Raw genomic sequence first — 20,068 nt, forward strand, 5'->3', positions numbered from 1 at the left:
CAGCTTTATTGAGAAGCGCCATCCAGAATTTTGCCCAAGAGGCAGATGAAGCATTATATGAAGCTTGGGAAAGATTCAAGGATCTGCAGAGGGAGTGTCCCCACCACAATTTGGCGAAGTGGCAGTTGATTCAAGCTTTTTACAATGGTTTAGGAAATGCATCTAGGACAATTTTAGATTCCGCAGCTAGCGGTAGATTTATGAATTTAAATGTTGATGATGCAGGTCAGGTTATCGAAGATATGGCAATCCATAATTCCCAATATGGGAATGCTAGAGGCTTTGCTAACAAGGGCAAGCATCATGTTGATTCGGTCACTTTATTGCAAGCCCAGCTTACTTCTATTTGTCAGAAACTAGATAATCTTACTACTAACAATCCTAATTCTGTTGCTAATGTTTCTGCTGTTTCTAATAATTCTAATGATGCTTTCTGTGAAAATTGTGGAAGTGTAGGTCATTTTGAACAAGATTGCAGGAGTTCAATGGAGCAAGTTAATGCTTTTCAAACTTACAAGCAAAATAACCCATACTCCAATTCCTACAATCCTGGCTACCGGAACCATCCCTACCTATCTTACCGTAGCACCAATGTTCAAAATCCTCCACCGCCACAACAACCACAACAAGCACCCCCTCCACAGCAGAAATATTACCATCCTCATGCCAATCAGAAACCCCCATCACAACCTCCTACTACATCTTCTGACCCTGCTTTATCAGAAATTAGGGCAATGCTTACTAATATGCAAAAGCATATGGAGAGTAGAGACCAACAGATTGACTCTATTATAGCCCATAATAAAGTCATGGACACCCAAATTGCCCAATTGTCTTCTACCCTTCAATCTCGTCAGCAGGGAGCTTTACCAGCGCAGGGAATGCAACCAACGGATCATGCAAATGCAATCACCCTAAGGAGTGGTTCACACTATGATGGGCCCCAAATGCCCAAGGAGGATGAACCTGAATTATCTGACATTGCTAATCCTGATTCCTTTGTACCAATTTCCCCTGCAGGGCTGCAGGGTAAAATTCCTGATGCTAATATTTTTGATGATTCATTGCAGGGTACAACCCCAGGGAAGGACGCACCCCAGGAGAAAAGTAGGGAAGCACCACCAGTTATCAAGCTACCTTTTCCCAACCGTCACTTGAAGACTAAGTTGGATAAACAGTTTGGTAAGTTTTTGGAGGTTGTTAAAAATTTGCAGGTAACAGTTCCTTTCACAGAACTTATTACTCAGGTTCCTGCATATGCTAAATTTATGAAAGACATTCTGACTAGGAAGAGGGCCTTTAATGAGGTAGAAACCGTAGCATTCACTGAGGAATGTAGTGCACTTTTACAGAATAAATCCCCTCCTAAATTAAAGGATCCCGATAGTTTTTCTATCCCCTGTCATATTGGTAATGTCTTCATTGATAAAGCATTATGTGATCTAGGTGCTTCTGTTAGTGTAATGCCATCGTCTGTTTGTGCTAAATTAAATATGGGTGATTTAAAAGTTACTAATATAACATTGCAAATGGCAGACCGTTCTGTTAAATACCCCTTAGGTATTTTAGAGGATGTACCTGTTAGAGTTGGTAAATTTTTTATCCCCGTTGATTTTGTTGTTCTAGACATGGCTGAGGACACGCAAATTCCCATTATATTAGGTAGACCTTTTCTCCATACCGCAGGAGCCATTATTGACGTCAAAAATGGTAAACTAACCCTTTCTGTAGGCGACGATAATATCACGTTTAATTTAGGGAAAGTTTTAAAAGGTCCAATGCTTGAAGAAAATTGTTATTTGATTGATGTGCTTGATATAATGGATGATATTTGTGAGGAAAGCTTACCACATGTTCTTGCAAGGGACCCCTTGGAGGAAATTCTTTGTGGAAATTTGTCTGCAGGTGACATGAGCGTATGGAGCAAGGAGGTGGACGATATAGAAAGAGCTCTTGCCACCGAGGAATCTGATTTTAATGATTGTGTGAAGGTAGTAAATTTGGTTCAAGAATCAGAACCTGCAGAGGTGATGAAACTTGAACTAAAACCTCTCCCTTCCCATTTAAAATATGTTTTCCTTGATGAGCAGGAATTGTACCCTGTGATCATTAGTACTGCACTGGATGACCCACAAATTTCTCAACTTTTAGAGGTTCTCCGAACCCACAAAAGGGCAATAGGGTACAGTATTGATGATCTCAAGGGTATAAGCCCTGATTTTTGTATGCACAGGATACACTTAGAGGACAATTACAAGCCCTGCGTTCAACCCCAGAGGAGGTTGAATCCTAATATGCAAGAGGTAGTCAAGAAAGAGGTTATGAAGTTACTTGATGCAGGTATCATCTATCCTATTTCTGACTCTAAATGGGTAAGTCCTGTACAGGTGGTTCCTAAGAAGGGTGGGATGACTGTCGTTAAAAATGATAAAAATGAATTAATTCCCACTAGAACTGTTACAGGGTGGCGTATGTGCATTGACTATCGTAGACTAAATGTCGCCACTAAAAAGGACCACTTCCCTCTCCCCTTTATTGATCAAATGCTTGAGAGGTTAGCAAACCATAAGTTCTTTTGCTATTTGGATGGGTATTCGGGATTTTTCCAAATTCCGATCCACCCTGACGACCAGGAAAAGACTACATTTACATGCCCTTATGGCACTTTTGCATATCGTAGAATGCCTTTTGGATTGTGTAATGCGCCTGCTACTTTTCAACGTTGCATGATGAGCATTTTTTCTGATTTCATAGAGTCTATCATGGAAGTCTTTATGGATGATTTTAGTGTTTATGGTTCCTCATTTGATGCATGTTTAATTCACCTAGCTAAAATCCTGAAAAGATGTGAAGAATGCAATTTGGTTCTAAATTGGGAAAAATGTCACTTTATGGTGACGGAGGGAGTAGTCCTAGGTCATATTGTATCTGATAAGGGCATACAGGTAGATAAAGCTAAAATTTCAGTGATTGAGCAATTACCTCCCCCAATTAATGTTAAGGGAGTTAGGAGTTTCTTGGGTCATGCGGGGTTTTATCGCCGTTTTATCAAAGATTTTTCTAAAATTGCCAAACCACTGACTCAACTTTTACTTAAGGATGCCCCTTTTATTTTTACTGATGAGTGTCTTGAGTCTTTCAACAGGATTAAGCAGGCTTTGATATCGGCGCCCATCATATGTGCTCCCGATTGGAATCTTCCTTTCGAGATCATGTGTGATGCAAGCGATTTTGCTCTAGGAGCCGTGCTTGGACAAAGGAAGGACAAAGTTTTACATGCTATCTACTATGCTAGTAAAACTTTGGATGAGGCCCAAGTCAATTATGCCACCACGGAAAAGGAGTTTCTTGCTGTTATATATGCTTTAGAAAAGTTTAGATCATATCTTGTTGGTTCTAAAGTCATTGTTTTTACTGACCATGCAGCGTTGAAATATCTAATAGCTAAGGCTGAATCCAAGCCAAGGCTACTCCGGTGGGTTCTTTTGCTCCAAGATTTCAATATTGAGATAAGAGACAAAAAGGGAGCAGAGAACGTAGTGGCAGATCACTTGTCACGCATCAGGTATGATGAGGGTAAGGATTCTCTTCCTATAGATGATTCGTTCCCCGATGACAACCTGTATGCAGTAGTAGAGAATCACCCTTGGTATGCAGATTTTGCTAATTATTTGGTGGGTGGTACTCTACCCCCTGACTTGTCCTACCAACAGAAAAAGAAATTCCTTTCTGATGTTAAACATTATTTTTGGGATGATCCTTTTTTGTTTCGTGAGTGTGCAGATGGATTATTTCGCAGGTGTGTTCCCGAATGGGAAGTTCACGGCGTCCTTACTAGTTGCCACACTTCACCCTATGGTGGACATCACGGCCCCTCTAGAACGGTGGCCAAGATTAACGAGTCAGGCTTCTTTTGGCCTACCATGTTTAAAGATGCTAACACTTTTGTGCAGGCTTGTGACTCTTGCCAGAGGACTGGCAACATTTCGCGGAGGCATGAGATGCCCCAAACTGGGATACTTGAAGTTGAAATATTTGACGTTTGGGGTATCGATTATATGGGGCCGTTCCCATCTTCCAATGGGAATTGTTACATACTTCTGGCCGTAAATTATGTGTCCAAATGGGTTGAAGCCATAGCGTCACCAACAAATGACTCCAAGGTAGTCATCAAGCTATTCAAGAGAATCATATTTCCTAGGTTTGGTGTCCCACGAGCTATTATTAGTGATGGAGGTTCCCACTTCCACGAGAGACAGTTGGACAACTTACTTAAGAAGTATGGTGTATATCATAGAACCGGGCTTGGTTACCATCCTCAAACTAGCGGTCAAGTTGAGGTCTCTAATAGAGAAATCAAGGCGATTTTAGAGAAGGTAGTAGCCAAGTCTAGGAAGGACTGGAGTATGAAGTTAGATGACACACTTTGGGCATACCGAACGGCATTCAAGACACCAATTGGTACTTTACCTTATAGGCTAGTTTATGGTAAGGCATGTCATCTCCCCGTAGAATTGGAGTACAAAGCTTTTTGGGCAATCAAGGAGCTTAACATGGATTCTAAGGCCGCGGGCAAGAAGAGACTCCTCCAACTCAATGAGTTGGATGAGTTTAGATTGTCGGCCTATGACAATGCACGCATCTACAAGGAGAAGACCAAGAAGTGGCATGACAAGAGGATCCTACCAAAAGAGTTTACACCGGGTGATAAGGTCCTCCTCTTTAACTCTAGATTGAAGAATTTTCCAGGAAAGTTGAAATCTAGGTGGTCCGGTCCCTTCACTGTCACAAAAGTGAACAAATTCGGTTCGGTGGAGTTGGTGAATAACAAAGGTGAAGAATTCAAGGTCAATGGTCAAAGACTCAAAGTGTATCATGATGGTGCTACCATTAGGGATGTGGAGGAGACTCTCCTAACTCCACTTCCTAAATGAGCTCAATGGAGGTAAAAAGGTCGTACGGGACCTAGATAAACCAGCGCTTTGCAGGAGGCAACCCGTATTTTACTTGCTTTAATTTTTGTTTTTTTTTTGTTTTTTTTTTTTTTTTTTTTTTTTTTTCTTTCTTTTTCTTATGAGAGGAGAGAGGAGGGAATTTAATGAGTTTTATGAGTTTTTGGTACAGTTTACAGGAAAGAGTTAGTCAAATTTTGAGGAAGAAAAAAAAGAGTTCGTCAAAACTTACTCTCGGGCCCGGCCGGGCGGAGTTTCGCCCGACCGGGCGCGAGAGTTGACGTATACGGACATTAATTTCGCCCGACCGGGCAGGATGGCGCCCGACCGGGCGCGAGAGCAAGGATGGAAAAGCTTCACATTGGCCCGACCGGGCGCGAGAGTTAGCTAAGAATTTGCTTAATTATCGCCCGGCCGGGCGAAGGCGCGCCCGACCGGGCGCGAGAAGAGATTTTGGAAACGGATAGATCGCCCGACCGGGCGAAGGAACGCCCGACCGGGCGCGAGCGATATCAAAACGGACAAACCTGATCGCCCGACCGGGCGAACGTCCGCCCGACCGGGCGCGACGCCCCAACCGACCTCCTTTTCTTCTTTCTTCTCCTTTCTTCTTCTTCTTTCCTTCTTTTCATTCACTTTCTCTCTCTAAAAACCTTAAACTCTCTAACTTCTCTCTAAGATTTCTCCTCCCTCTCTTACCCAAATCCAAAAATTTTTACATTTTCTTCCTCCTATCTTCATCCTCTACATTCCTACATAAAAAAATTCTACATTTCCACAAATTAAATTTTCGACTACTACCTAATGGCGGCTAAAAGGGCTCGAAATTTGCTCGGGGGTAGCTCCAGCTCGTCCCAACAGTACGATCCAGCTCTTCAACTCGTTCAGTGGCCGACGATCAAGATCGCGACGGCGGAGCAACGGGAGAAACTGGAGGTGCTCTACGGAAGAGAGGTAATTCCCTCACGGTGGTTACACCGTCCCACTTTAGAAGCTTTAGGTTTATATGGTTTTGTTAGGAGATTTTTAAATGATATTGGTATGCGTAAATTTGTAGATATGCATTATGCGACATACCGTGAATTAACTTGTGAATTCTTGTCTTCTCTTGTTATTCAAAACCATAAAAGTGGTCCTAAATTAATATTTAGGCTTAACAATAAAAATATCACTCTTTCTTTTGTGGAATTTTGTAAATTATTTGAACTGGAACCTGATTTGAACAGACAATGGAATGCTGAATTTAAAATGGAAGATGTTTATTTAGCTTTGACTGGCATTTCAAATGTTCATGCTCAACATGCTAGTGCTAGGCCCATTCACCACCCCATCCCCAAATTGTGGCAAAGATTTGCCGGTGTATGTTTCCTAGGTAGAAATGAACCCCATAACTGTCAGACCAATGAACTTGCTGTGATTGGCCATTACATTTCTGGGTATGAAAAACTGAACATCGCCCGGTACATTATTCACCACCTAGGTAGGCACGCTACGGCCAGCAACCACCACACTACCCCTATCCGTCTTGGTGGCCTTATCACTAGGATAGCCATCAAGAAGGCCGGTTTTGTAGAGAGTGGACCCCACCGGATAACTAACATGGGACCCGACACTTATATGACCTCTAGGTACCTTGAGGAGTTTGGGTGGTTGCGGGTAGACGAGAACCAGGTCACCCATTGGTGCATTAGGACAGGGACTGAACAACCCTTGCCCATTTTTCCTTTGCCCAACCCAGACCTGACCGCCTTTCCACCAGGGCAAGAGTCATACACTTACGCCCTGTTAGTTGCCCATGCTAGGGGTGAGAATCCACAGCAGGCCCAGGCCCAACCACAGCTTGTAGTCCAACCCATTCCACAGCCACCATCACCACCCCGACAGTCCCATTCCGTCCCTCACGGTGACTCTGACCCAGTTTGGGACTTGCAGAGTATTGGCCAGGCCATAGGTCGCATAGAGAAGACCCAGACCGAGTTCAGACAGATGATTGGTTCTGTCGACCAGAGGCTAGGCTACCTAGAGAGGAACCAGGGTAGGGGACTCTACCCCATTTATGATGATTATGCTCGTCGGGGCAAAATTCCCGACGATGCTGTTTACCCAGACTGGTTCCAGCCCCCACCTCAGGGATATGATAGGGATCCCACTGCCCATGGTATTTACACAGACTATACCTCGTTCCATGGGTACGGCCAGGACATTCCTTTTGGGGGACCGCCGGGGGGGACTTTTCAAGCTAACTATTTTGGTGGTAGCTCTTTTGGTGCACATGGTGCAGGTTCCAGTGGTGGAGCAGGTGGGTCCTCTCATATGGACCAGGATGAGGATGAGTAGCCAGCTGGGTTACTTTCGAGCCAATGAGGACATTGTCCGATCTTGGCTTGGGGGAGGATTTTTGGATTTGGTATTTACTTTTCTCTTTCCTTTTCTTTATTTTTGTTTATTTTTGGTGTGTTTTGTTAGTTTAGATTTATTGCTTTCTAGATTAGTTTTATTGCTTTCCTTATATGAAAAATACAAAAAAATTGAAAAAACCAAAAAAATAAAAAAAGTACGAACCAATGAACTGTAAATCATGCTTCCCTGTGCCCCATACTTGAAAAAATTGTTTTGATTCTTGGTATTTGATTTTGAGCATTGTGGATTAGTTGATCATGATTTGAAGTTTAGTTACTTGGATTCCTAAACATGCGTCAATTTTGTCCAACTACATGTGAATATAGTGCTTGACTAGTTGATTTGGTTAGGAATGTGTGATTAGTTCCTGGTATGTCAATGAATTTGAGTATTGGTTTGCAACTATGAGTAATGTTTCATGGCTCACTATTATGCACATGTGGAGGACGAAGGCATTTGTTCTTTTAGGTAGCCTTCAGATTTATTTAGATACATTTGTTCCCTTCTTGCTACCCATGTTGTTGCCTTGACTTTTTATTGTTTTTAGCCACATTACAAGCCTATTTTGCCCCATTGGTTACTAGTCCCAAGCTTGGCTTGGGGGAGCTATTAGTGAGTGAGGTGAGGGAGTTTGTAGTGTGCACGTTATTTGCACAATTTGGGTGGGTTTGAGAAGTTATTTGTTCTTGATCATATTTTTGTCTTGATGAGTTTTATTGTGTATATATTTGAAAAAAATAAAAGTGTGATGAAAAAGAAAAAAAAAGAGAAGTTCAAGAAAAAAAAAGTGAGAAAATAAAAAAAAAAGAAAGTGAACTTCCAAAGAAATAAAAAAAAAATGAAAAAAAAGAGCAAAAGGAAAAAAGGTTTGATGTTCAAATTTTCTAAGTGAAGGTTTATCAAAAGAAAAGAAAAAAATTGAGTTTCATTGTAAATATTTCAAGTTATGAGTTCAATGTTTGTTATTCACTCTTGTTCCATATTATCATATTTTTATGAGTGAATTTTGTAAGTTTTGGGATTGATTTATATTGATTGGATTATAATTGGTGGATTTGTGTTGGAGTTAGTCTTGTTGGAGATGTTTATGATCATTATGTTTGATCATGGATTTATTAGGATATGGCTCCCTTTTGGCATAGCTTTTCTCTCACATATTCCCAAATATTTCCTACCCTTTACCCTAGCCTTACATTACAAGCTTTAAAGACCTTCCGACCTTGTGCATAGAGTTGTGTAAATGTGAAAGTGTTGTTTATCAATGCAAGTTATGACTTGACATATTCCGAGTCGACTATTAGGTTGAGTGTATGTCTTTTTAAACACACGAGTGTTGTGAGTTTGGGAGGGCATTGTTCACATAAAGGGGTTGGTTGGAGAGTGATCGAGTACATCTTTTACTCGCCACATAAATGAGAGTTGAGTGTGTAAGCACTAGTCTTGAATTCTATATGCTCTTGTGGTTTGCTCTACTTGACAATTGTTGGGGATGAAGGGTGATTAGATGGATAGGATTGGTTGATTTTGAAGCATGTTCACTTGATTTGCCAAGCGAGACCGCTCTAGTAAATAATATTGTGATGTGTTCATTTTATATATATATTTATCCCCGTCCCTTGGTCGTAATTAGTAGTGTTTTTGGCTCCTACGAGCCACTTTTATTACTAATTTGTGTTTTCCAGTGCTTTGGTAGTTTTGCTTGAGTTTTGTAGGAATTTGCGTACTTGGAGCATTTTCCCGGGCTTTTAGAGGAGCATCTACAAATATTGGAAGACCGCGACCGCGTTCGATAGCCCAAGACCGATTGGAGGGATCAAATCGGTGATTAAGGGCTCGGTTATGAAGATCGGAGGCCCAAGATTTCGAAGCCCAAGTGCACTCTCTCCGCCCGGAGGCGCGCCCGGCCGGGCGGGCCAAAGCAGCAGGGCCCGGTGCTCGCGCCCGGCCGGGCGCGAAGAAGATCTTGGAGTGAAGAACTCGGGCCCGGTCGGGCGAGCCACCGCCCGGCCGGGCGCGAGAGAACCCCATAGGAAGAAAAAGGCGGGCCCGGTCGGGCGGCCCCTTGCCCGACCGGGCGCGTGTAGTTTTATGTGTTTAGGGAATTTGTTTTCCGATTTAATTTGTTCTAGCGAATAATTCTTGCTTAGTATTAATATGTTACTATTAGGCAAGATTAGAACGTCTTCGACTTCTATCTCTTCATTAATTATTCTTACTCTAGTATTATTATTTTTCTCTTCCTTCTCTCTACTCAACTTTCTCTCTCTAGACTTTATTTTCTTTCTTGTTCCTCAACTCTATTGTAATTCCGCCGTCTTGGTACGATTTCTCTCTTAATTAATCTCAGTATTTTACTCTTTCCGATTTTCTGTTATGTCTTGGTTAATTATTATGTTTTGTTTAGTTTTGATTATGTCCGAGTAGTTTAATTCTAGGGTTTATGGGGATCCATAATTAATATGAATGGGTAATTTATTATTATTGATTATTGATATTGCATGATAATTTCTTATTGAATTGTTTTAATTCTTTGCAATTAGATTATGAATCGAGCAGATGTAATTTGATTGTGAATGTTTAGCAATATTGAATTGATGAATCGAGCAGATGTTAATTTGATATTAGAGGCTATTTTCAATAGGAACTTAGATCTAGTAAATTGCGAGAGCCTGTTAGATCTATGTTGGTTAGTAAATTGCGAGAGCCTGTTAATCATGTTATTTATGCAATGTTGATTAATTGATTGTTATGTTTTATCCCGGAATATTAATTATTGGTGAACCTATGACCCTAGGCCTTCTTATTATTGATTTTCTCCCTGAACTTGATCTCCGTAGAATAGTTTCACATTATATACAACAAATTGGTTACTTTAATAATTTAGACTATATTAATTAATTAGGAGTAGAAAGACCAGTTTCCCTGTGGATTCGACCCTACTTCCCTATCTACTTTAGTTAGAGGATTTAGGTAATACTTTTGATTAGGTGATACGACTTTAGCCTGTCATATTGCAACGAACGCAAGAGCTTCTCAAATGCACTACTGCACATTTCATAGGATAACAAGTAGGCAAATAACGGACGGAGGACGTGCAACAAGATTATTGCACGTAAGTGAGGAGGAAGATGACTGATACGACTGTCGCGTGTCTACCAAATATAAACCTAACTAAAACCTCCTAAAATGTAGTAGGGTAAGCTAGGGTCGATCCCACAGAGAATTGGATTATCAAATCATTACTTGTGTAAGTTAGAAACCCCTGTTTTGAAGAAACAATGATATTATCTAATAAATAAACTACTGACTAAATAACAAATAAAGCACGGAGAAGTAAACTAATAAAAATTAAAATACGATAAGATCAAAAATAATGAAATAGGGAATCGGGAGATGTATTATAGCATTGGAGTATCAATTATTGTTCATCAAATTATACGAATTACATTTATATCTTAATGTTAACCAAGGAACACAAACAAGCATTCAAAACTTCCCTTAATTGCATATATACCAAACATGCTCTCGGAATATTGTCTAACTAACTAATAATCTAGAACAAGATCTCTAGACTCGATTAATTAGCCGCATTAATAACAAAGAAGTAGTTAACTTAAGCCACGAGTCTCACAAGCTCGGACTTGTGCAACTCAAAGGGTTGATAATCTTAGGTGTGAGACAAGTTTTAGTCACCAATAAAACACCTAATCACTACTAATGGTATTAGCTATGACAATTACGGATCACAAGCTAAAATTCTAGTCGTCAAACTAACAAATTATACTAAAGATGGCCGGTCTCAAACATAATCAACTAGTTCGTAATTCAAGCGGATTATCAAACCAATTAAGAATATAAACATAATACCAAAGGACTACAACATATCAATTCTCACAATCCAATAATCCAATGCATAATTAATCTCCCTACCTCCCTAATAATTTAGCCTGACATATCAAATATTGAGGTTATCATACTAGAACATATAGAATTCATAGTCAAACTAGTTAACAAAGCAAAATAGAAATAGATACTAGAAATTATATTAAGCAATCAAAGTATAATTCCTAGGAGTAACTGACGCATTCAAGAACAAATTAAGGAAGCACTAACTTGATTATTTCCATTTTCTAAACAAAACTTCTACTGCTAATCCAAAGTAAAAACAAGTAGCTGACAATTGAATGTAAACAAAAATAAATATAAAATACCAAAAGCTTCTAGTAGATGATCAGAGTAACCATGCACAGAACCAAGCCACCTCTGTTCACTCGTCTACCACCTCTGTTCACTGTTGGATGTCGCAACTCTCGGCCGAAATTCAGATTATATTCCCTCAATTTTGCTCCCCAAAATTACGGATCTGATAACTCCCAAAAACTCCCCTCCGAAAGATAAGATACTAGTCTTCAATTCTTCTCAGCAGCTCCGGGTATCTTGCTCCAATATTATCCAATTCCATCTCTATCTTCTCTAATGTTATGATTGATACTCGCACAAATCGCTCCATGGTTTACGAGTGAATGAAACTCTTAGTTTCCCACTAAATTTTCTTTTGCTTTGCTGAGTGAAACCTTGGAGTACCTCAAGGCCCATGTGTCTATTTGCACTCAAATATTGTTGGGCTTAAATTATGTGACTTAATTTAGTCTTATGAGCACCGCTTCTTTTGATCCAAGTAGTGGCTAAATGCATTTTGCTACCATACTCTTCTTTCCTACAAACAAATAAATAAAAATAGTAGTATCTCGTATCCGGGAAAGAAAATATTTATAATACTCTTAAATCATCAAATGTCGATATAAAATCAAGAGTTTAATCTATAAAAATAATACACTCTTACGACTCTATCAATGACAAAAGAATGAAGAAAAATCAAAAGAAAAATCAAGAAAATAAGAAGAAAAAGAAGAAGAAAGATAAGGCAAACTCTCCTCAAAATCTTTTTCGGTGGCATAATCACCCATTTCCTCAATAATACGAGGATGAAAAGGAAGAGTCTCATCAAACAAGAGAAGGTCCTCAATAGACTCTTTGATAAAAGAAGGGAGGAACATGGGATAGTAGGGGATGTGGTCAAATTTCCTTGAGAAAGGGACATGAGGAAGGGAAGGAGAAGAAATGGTCTCACAAAGCCTCACATCACCAATGAGGGCATGAAAATCAATCATAGAATCCTCAAAAGAACACTCATGACTCACATCTCCCTCAAACTAAAACATTCCAATAGAAAAATCCTCATCCTCCTCTCTATCAAAACAATGAACAACAACTCCCTCAAGATCCTCAAAGCCTAGAGTCTCTAAACCATGCATGAAAGGATAAAGGTTTATCTCAAACTCATCCCTTTCCCATGAAGCATTGCCAATGAACTCTCTCAAAAGGTTATAATAATTTGGGAAGCTTGAGAAGAGGTAGAAGTGCTCTCCAACTTAGCTTTGATTGCGGTGACCTCCTTTCCTAAATTTGTCATTTGAGAGGAAAGTTTGTTGATTGCATTGAGATGGTCCACCGAATACAATGAAGATTGTTTGCTTGAAGAGTCTCTCTCCCCATCTTGCCAATCCCTATAATATGTCACCACATCCTCAATGATGTCCACAACTTCTTCCTCGGTTTTGTTCATGATAGGGCCCCCGGCCCCTCCATCAAGGCATGATTTGCCTTGGGGACTTAAACCGCCATAAAAGATTTGGATCACTTGGTATGTGGGGATTCCATGATGAGGGCACTCCCTTTGATACTCTTTAAATCTCTCCCATGCTTCATAGAGACTTTCATTTGGCCTTTGTTTGAACCCTTGAATCAAGGCTCTTGCCTCCGCCGTCTTCTTTTGGGGATAGAAACGGGACAAGAAGGCCTTTGTAACATCATCCCAAGTTCTCAAGAAGTTGGGCTTCACCTCCTTGTCTAGTGTAGCCACTCCAAAGATCTTCCTATTAGAAAGAAGGGGAACAACTTGAGGCGGATGAATTCTTGAGAGACCCCATTGACTTTGATAGTGTTGCAATATTTTTCAAATTCTTTCAAATGGTTCAATTGGCTTTCATTCTTAGCCCCACTATATTGCCTTCTCTTGATCAAGGTGATCATTGCCGGACGGATTTCGAAGTCATTTGCCAGGGTAGTTGGTGGAGCAATTCCACTTTCAAATCTATATGCCCCGGGCACTCCAAGCTCCTTCAAGGCTATTCTAGGATGTTCACCCATTCCTTGTTCTTCTTGAACTTCTTCTTCACTCGAAGAGCTATAAGCCAAAGATCTAATATCCACTCTTCTTCTTGAAATAGTCCTTTCTATTTCCGGATCAAGGGGAACAAGGGGAAGATCACGGGTTCTATGCATGCAAAACTCACACAAAAATGTTAGTAGCACGGCTACAAATGTAGTCTAGAGAAACAAAATCTTTTTGTATTTTATCAAAAATGAAATAGACTCAAAAACAACATACACTCAAGCACCATTCCCCGGCAACGGCGCAATTTTGATGTGGCGGAGAATGGTAGGTCGTTGGGCTACCACCCCACCCTATCAAACAATATTTATAGCTTAACTAACCCCTAATAGTGTAGTGGCAAGTCAAGGTCGAACCCAAGGGAATGATGTTAAGTGCACGAAGTCTAGATCAAGCTATTTCGAAAACAAAAGGGGTTTGAGGTAGAACTAGGTCTAAACTAGGTATGCAAACTTGTATTTAATCGATCTAAAACACTAGGGCAATGGATCCACATGCAATCACAATGGAATCGGTAATTTGGGAGGTCAAACCGACTAAGTCAATCGATATGAGGGAAAATTATCATGTATCCAAAAGAGCATACTAAGGTGGTTCACCTAGAGGTCTAACTAGCGTCAACTACGCTAAACACTAACTAGGGAACGTCACAAAGCACCTCAATCGTGAAATTGCAAGTCTACTAATCAATGGTCCGTATCATAGCAAGCTTACAATGCAATCTAGTGTATTAATCAAAGATGGCCAAACCTCAATTAATCACACACATGCACATGAAAAATCAACAAATTTAATCATATCATCAACTCCATCAATTATCCCCAAATTACACTATTCCATCATTCATGCATGCTTCACCATCTCCCTAGCTAGGGAACTACTCACTAGCCATAGAAATGGAGATCAAAACTACAACATTCATCAAATTCATCATCAACATGTTTGAATTCAAAGATTAAACCAACAATCAATCAAAATCAATCAAAATTCAATCAATAACCAAATCAATCATCAACAACATGAAAAACTAATGAAATCAACTAAAATCAAACTTGAATTGAGATTAAGAAGAAGATCCTTACAAAACTTTGGTCAAAAGATCAAATACAATGATGAATTCTTGAACAAACACCAAAGATCATGAGTTTCTCTCTCTAGTTCTTGAGTTTCTCTCTCTAAAATTCTCCAAAAACTAACTATCTAATTCAATCTAAAACTTCCTTTCTAAAAATAGGTAGAAATAACTATATATACAAGGAGGAGGTCGGTAATGACGCCCAAAAACAGACCCTCGTAAGTGCGGGCGCTCGGAGGAGGGAGAAAGGTGCGCACGGGACACACCCAGGCATGTGCGCCCGCACGCACCTGGTGTGCGGCCGCACACGACCAATGTGCGGCCGCACACTCCCTGTGTGCGCCCGCACATAGCTGGGTTTCCTCCCCTTCTTCTCTTCGTCCTAGCTCAAGTGATGCACGCATCTAGGATGATGATGATGGAGGACAAAGTGGGCAGAAACTTTCTTGAACTTCTTGAAGAATGAAAGCCATGAATAAGGCATAAACAAAGCCTTGAAGCTTGCCCCTTGGATCCACCTTTGACTTGAAACTTCTTGCACCTTCTTTAGGCATAAAAGCAATGAAAAGTCGTAGAGAGGAGGCTCGGGAATTCTTGGACAATCAATTACCACCTACAAGCAAAAGATAAAAAGCAAGTAAAATAGAAAAATAACAAGTAAACTAGAAAAAGACATGAAAAAGAGAAATAAACTACAAAAAGCATAAAATGAGGAAAACAAGAATAAAACTAAGGAAAACTAAAGAAAAGAGAGATAAAATGAAATAAAAATCATCCAAAAAGGAACCAAATGAGTGCCAAAAATGTCACTCATCAGGTCTATAGTTCGATCATGCATTATTCATGCATATCCATGTGATTGACCGAGCATTATCACTATGCTCCCATAGCCCATCTTACATGCTTGTTCTAATTTGTGAAATCATTTATGTCCAGTTTAATGATTTCGAACTAGGAACTTAAATAATGTATGAATTTTTTTCACCTGTGGGGTTTCATTCAAAAGGTCATCAACCTAGTGAGCCCATCAATTCATAATTATTTTGGACATTTTATTTTATTAAAACCACAATTAAAAAAGAGAAATAATAGAATTTCTGATTAAACATAATTTTGCAAATGAATGTATTACATATGTAATTTATTTTTCTCAAAACAAAAAACAACTTCTAATTACATCATCTGCCTCAATCCAGCTTCATTTGCATGTTTCTCATGCTTTGGAGTTGGAAGGGGTTTAGTAAGTGGATCAACGATATTCTCATCCGTATGAATTTTGCACATCTTGACATCTCCTTTGTCAACGATCTCTCGAATGAGGTAATACTTCCTCTCTACATGCTTGGATTTGAAATGTGACCTAGCTTCTTTTGATTGAGCAATATCACCATTATTGTCACAAAACAACTCGATTCTCTTTTAAGCACTTGGTACAATGTCCAACTCAATTAGGAACTTCTTTATCCAAACTGCTTCTTTAGCTGCTTCAACAGCAGCCATATACTCTGATTCTGCCGTAGAGTCTGCGACAGTGCTTTGCTTCGAACTTTTCTAGCTCACTGCTCCTCCATTCAGACAGAAAATGTACCCAGATTGAGATCTAAAGTGATCTCTGTTTGTTTGGAAACTCGCATCCGTATAACCTGTGACAACCAATTCCTTTTCCCCACCATACACTAGAAACATCTCTTTAGTCCTTCTCAAGTACTTAAGGATGTTCTTGGTAGCTGTCCAGTGTGCTTCTCCTGTATTTGCCTGAAACCTGCTACACATGCTTAGAGCACATGCAACATCCGGCCTTGTACATATCATGGCATACATGATTGATCCTATTGCCGAAGCATAAGGTTTATCACTTACTCGTCTCATCTCCTCTGCCGTTTTAGGGCACTGAGATTTACTGAGAGTGATGCCATGAGACATGGGGAGAAATCCTCTCTTACAGTTTTTTATGGAAAACCTATCAAGAACCTTATCAATATAAGTCTCTTGACTTAATCCAATCATCCTTCGAGACCTATCTCGATGGATTTTGATCCTAAATATGTATTCGGCCTCTCCTAAGTCTATCATGGAAAAACAACTTTTCAACCATTCCTTGACTAATTAAAGCATTGGTATTTCATTTCCCAAGAGAAGTATGTCATCCACATACAAGACTAAGAAAACTATGCTGCTCCCACTAGACTTCTTGTATACACAAGGTTCCTCTTCACTTTTGACGAAAACAAACCTTTTGATTGCTTCATCAAAACGAAGATTCCAATTCCTAGATGCCTGCTTCAATCCATAAATGGATTTCTCAAGCTTGCATACCTTTCTAGGATTTTCTGGATCTTCAAAACCCTCAGGTTGTGTCATGTACACTTCCTCCGTCAAGAACCCATTCAAGAAGGCGGTTTTGACATCCATCTGCCAAATTTCGTAATCGAAAAATGCGGCAATCGCTAGAAGAATTCGAATGGACTTAAGCATTGCAACTGGGGAGAAGGTTTCATCATAGTCAATACCATGAATATGTCTTTACCCTTTTGCAACTAGTCTTGCTTTATGGATGTAGGCATTTCCATCCTTGTCTATTTTAATCTGATCTTGTAGACCCATTTGCAACCAATGGGTTTTCACCCATTACGCAAGTCTACTAGGGTCTGATGAGTGTCATTTATGGCACTCATAGGGTAGTCTTTTAGGTTATTTCTTTCCCCTTCTCATGCTTTCTTCTCTTAATTTTGGTCCTTTTTCCCTTTGTTTCTCTTTTATTTATGTTTCTCGTGTTTTTATCGTGTTTTCCTTTATTTTTCTCTTTTTTCCTTTTATTTCTTTCCTTTGTTTACTTGTGTAGGTATTGTGAAGATCACCTTGGCAAAGGATGCAATTCGGGACCTCAATGATCAAGCAAGGAAGAAGCATTTGACTAGAGAGGGCTTAGAGAGGCCTTGGAGAGGCCTCGGAGAGGTCTCCAAGGTGTTTTCAGCAGGCCGCGGGCGCGGGCCATCTTGCCCCGGGCGCGAGCCCAAGATGTGCAAAAGTATCAAAATGAGGCAAGAACTTGCCGTGGTTGCCCCGAGGGCTTCCCGCGGGCGCGGGTAAAATGGAGAGGTCTCTCCGCTCAGAGAGACCGCGGCCCCCTGATCAGCCTTTGGGCGTAGGGGATCTTCCCGCGGGCGCGGGTCCCTGATGCCGCGGGAGCGGGTGCTACCCAGATGCCCGCGGAGGGTTCCGTACCCATTTCTCCGCGGGCGCGGGTCTATCAGGAGAGGGCGCGGGAGCTGCCGTTTTCTTCTTAGCTTATAAATAGAATTGTATTTCCTTTTTGGCATCCAAATTTTAGATAATATTTCATTAGCTTAGTTTTAGAGAGATAATTTAGAGAGAGAAGCTTCATTAGTAGAGAGAGAAAGTGTGGATTTCCATTGATGAACTTGGATATTGAAGAAGGAGCTTGATTGAATCTTTGTAAATCTTCATCTTCATTTAATGAGCAATCTCTTACTCTCTTTCTTTACTTTTGTATTTAGTTTTGTTTGCTTATTTTGATTTTCCTTCTTGCTTATTGATCATGTTGATGCTTATTGATTTGATGATTGATATTGTCTTCAATATGATTTGTGAGTAGTCACTTAGCCAAGGGTGTGGGGATGGTGTAGTTGTTAGTTGATTCATGCTTATGATGTTGGAGTTTTGTTAATGGTGATTAAAGTCTTTGTATGTTTGATATCTTTAATCTTCTTGCAAGTGCACATTGTTAGTTGATTAAAGGTGAATCTTTGCTAACAAGAAACGGAAGTTGACTTAGTTAAGGTTCATTGTTATCGATAGTTCATTGATTGCACCTTATAATATATTGTTCTAGTGTGGAAACATAGAGGCTATGTTAGGAGAAATCGATTAACCCCGGAAGGCGGTTAGATTGAGCTTTTGTTTCGATATTCTTGCATGCTTAGTTTACCATTGCTTTGCTTCCGTGTTATTGCATGATCAAGTGGCAACTACATCTACCTACTTCCCTAGGTGCTTAGTTATATTGATTTTTGATCATCCTTAATCTCTAGTCTAATCTCTTAGTTATTCACACTTCTTGTTCCGAGGTAGCTTAAGTATTAAGTAGTGAATGTGGTGTTTATGCATGTCTCCTTGTGGTTCGACCCCTATGCTTGCCTTATACTTGTATTAGGTTTGTTTAGGTTGTATAAATGATATTTGATCTAGGGATAGACAATTGACGACGCGTTTATTCCCTTGTCAAATTGGCGCCGTTGCCGGGGAACGGCTTCCATTACCGTTGTGTTATCTTATTGAGACTAGTCCATTGTATATATTTTTTCCTTTGATTTATTTTTGTTCTCTTTGTTTTGTTTTTGTTGTTGAAAAATGGCACGTTTTTCTTTTTCTCAATATGATGGTGAGCCTTTTTATGTCTATTTGCATAGACTTGTAGAGTTTTTGAACTATAGTGGTTGTAATCCTTGTGAAGCTTGTGAGATTTGTTATTATGGCATGAATGAAAAAACGAGATATGAAGTTGAAAGTAGGTTTAATGGTGAATTTCAAGCATTAACGGTTCATAGTGCTTGGAGCTTTTTTGTACGGTTCGCTAAGGATGTACGCAATAGGGCATGTAATGTTGCTACTTTTGATTCTCAATGTGATAATAGTTTTATTGGTGGCATGAATCCCCATGATTTGTCCTATGATCCTATATGTGAACCTAGTACAAGTGATTTCAGCTCTTTTTCTCCTATTGTTGATGATGAATCTCATTTTCTTGATTATGCCCCCTTTCCCCAATATGATGATGCTCATGTATATAATGTGAATGATCCTCCCTCCTCATCTTCTTGTTCTTACATGGCTCCAAATGATTTCCCTTATGCTTCTAATGAATCCTTTTATGAGGGTAATTCTATGGAAAATTTGAAGGAAGAGAAGATAATGAAGATAATGGAGATGATGGAGAGGTATAACGAGATGAGGGAAGTTGAGAATAGGGAGGTGGAAGCTAGAATGAAGATGCTTGAGAGCCAAATTCTCCAATCAGCCAACTCTCAAGAAAATGCCCTTCCTTCTTCTTCTCTTCCCCATATGAGTGAGGATCCCATTAGAGAGCATTCGAGTGATGGTGAAGGAGTAGAGAATGAAGAGAGTGTTGATTTTGAAAATCCTAATCCTCTTTCCCATCTTGATGAGTCTCAAGTGTATGTTTGTGACCCTTTCAATCTACGAGTATATAGACTCTTTTGAGGTAATGTCCCACATATTTTTCGAGAGTCATATGAGGACTTATAGATTATTGGATGATTTCATCGAGAACGCTTCTTGGGACTTAGATGAGTTTGAGATGAATCTACCTCCATTCATGCATGATTTTGGGACCTTGGGTTTTGAGATAGTTGAAGGAAAAGTTGT

At 39.9% G+C, this 20,068-nt stretch overlaps 1 non-coding gene across 1 annotated transcript; it reads left to right on the plus strand.

Annotated features, from left to right (window-relative positions):
- The first annotated feature begins 13,066 nt into the window (after positions 1-13,066).
- Positions 13,067-13,172, plus strand: LOC145596390 (small nucleolar RNA R71). The gene has a single exon (XR_014103229.1). It is a non-coding gene; the product is annotated as a small nucleolar RNA R71 (small nucleolar RNA).
- Positions 13,173-20,068: the final 6,896 nt, after the last annotated feature.

This window comes from Chenopodium album, chromosome 19 (assembly GCF_948465745.1).
Source record: "Chenopodium album chromosome 19, dcCheAlbu1.1, whole genome shotgun sequence".
NCBI lineage: Eukaryota > Viridiplantae > Streptophyta > Magnoliopsida > Caryophyllales > Amaranthaceae > Chenopodium > Chenopodium album.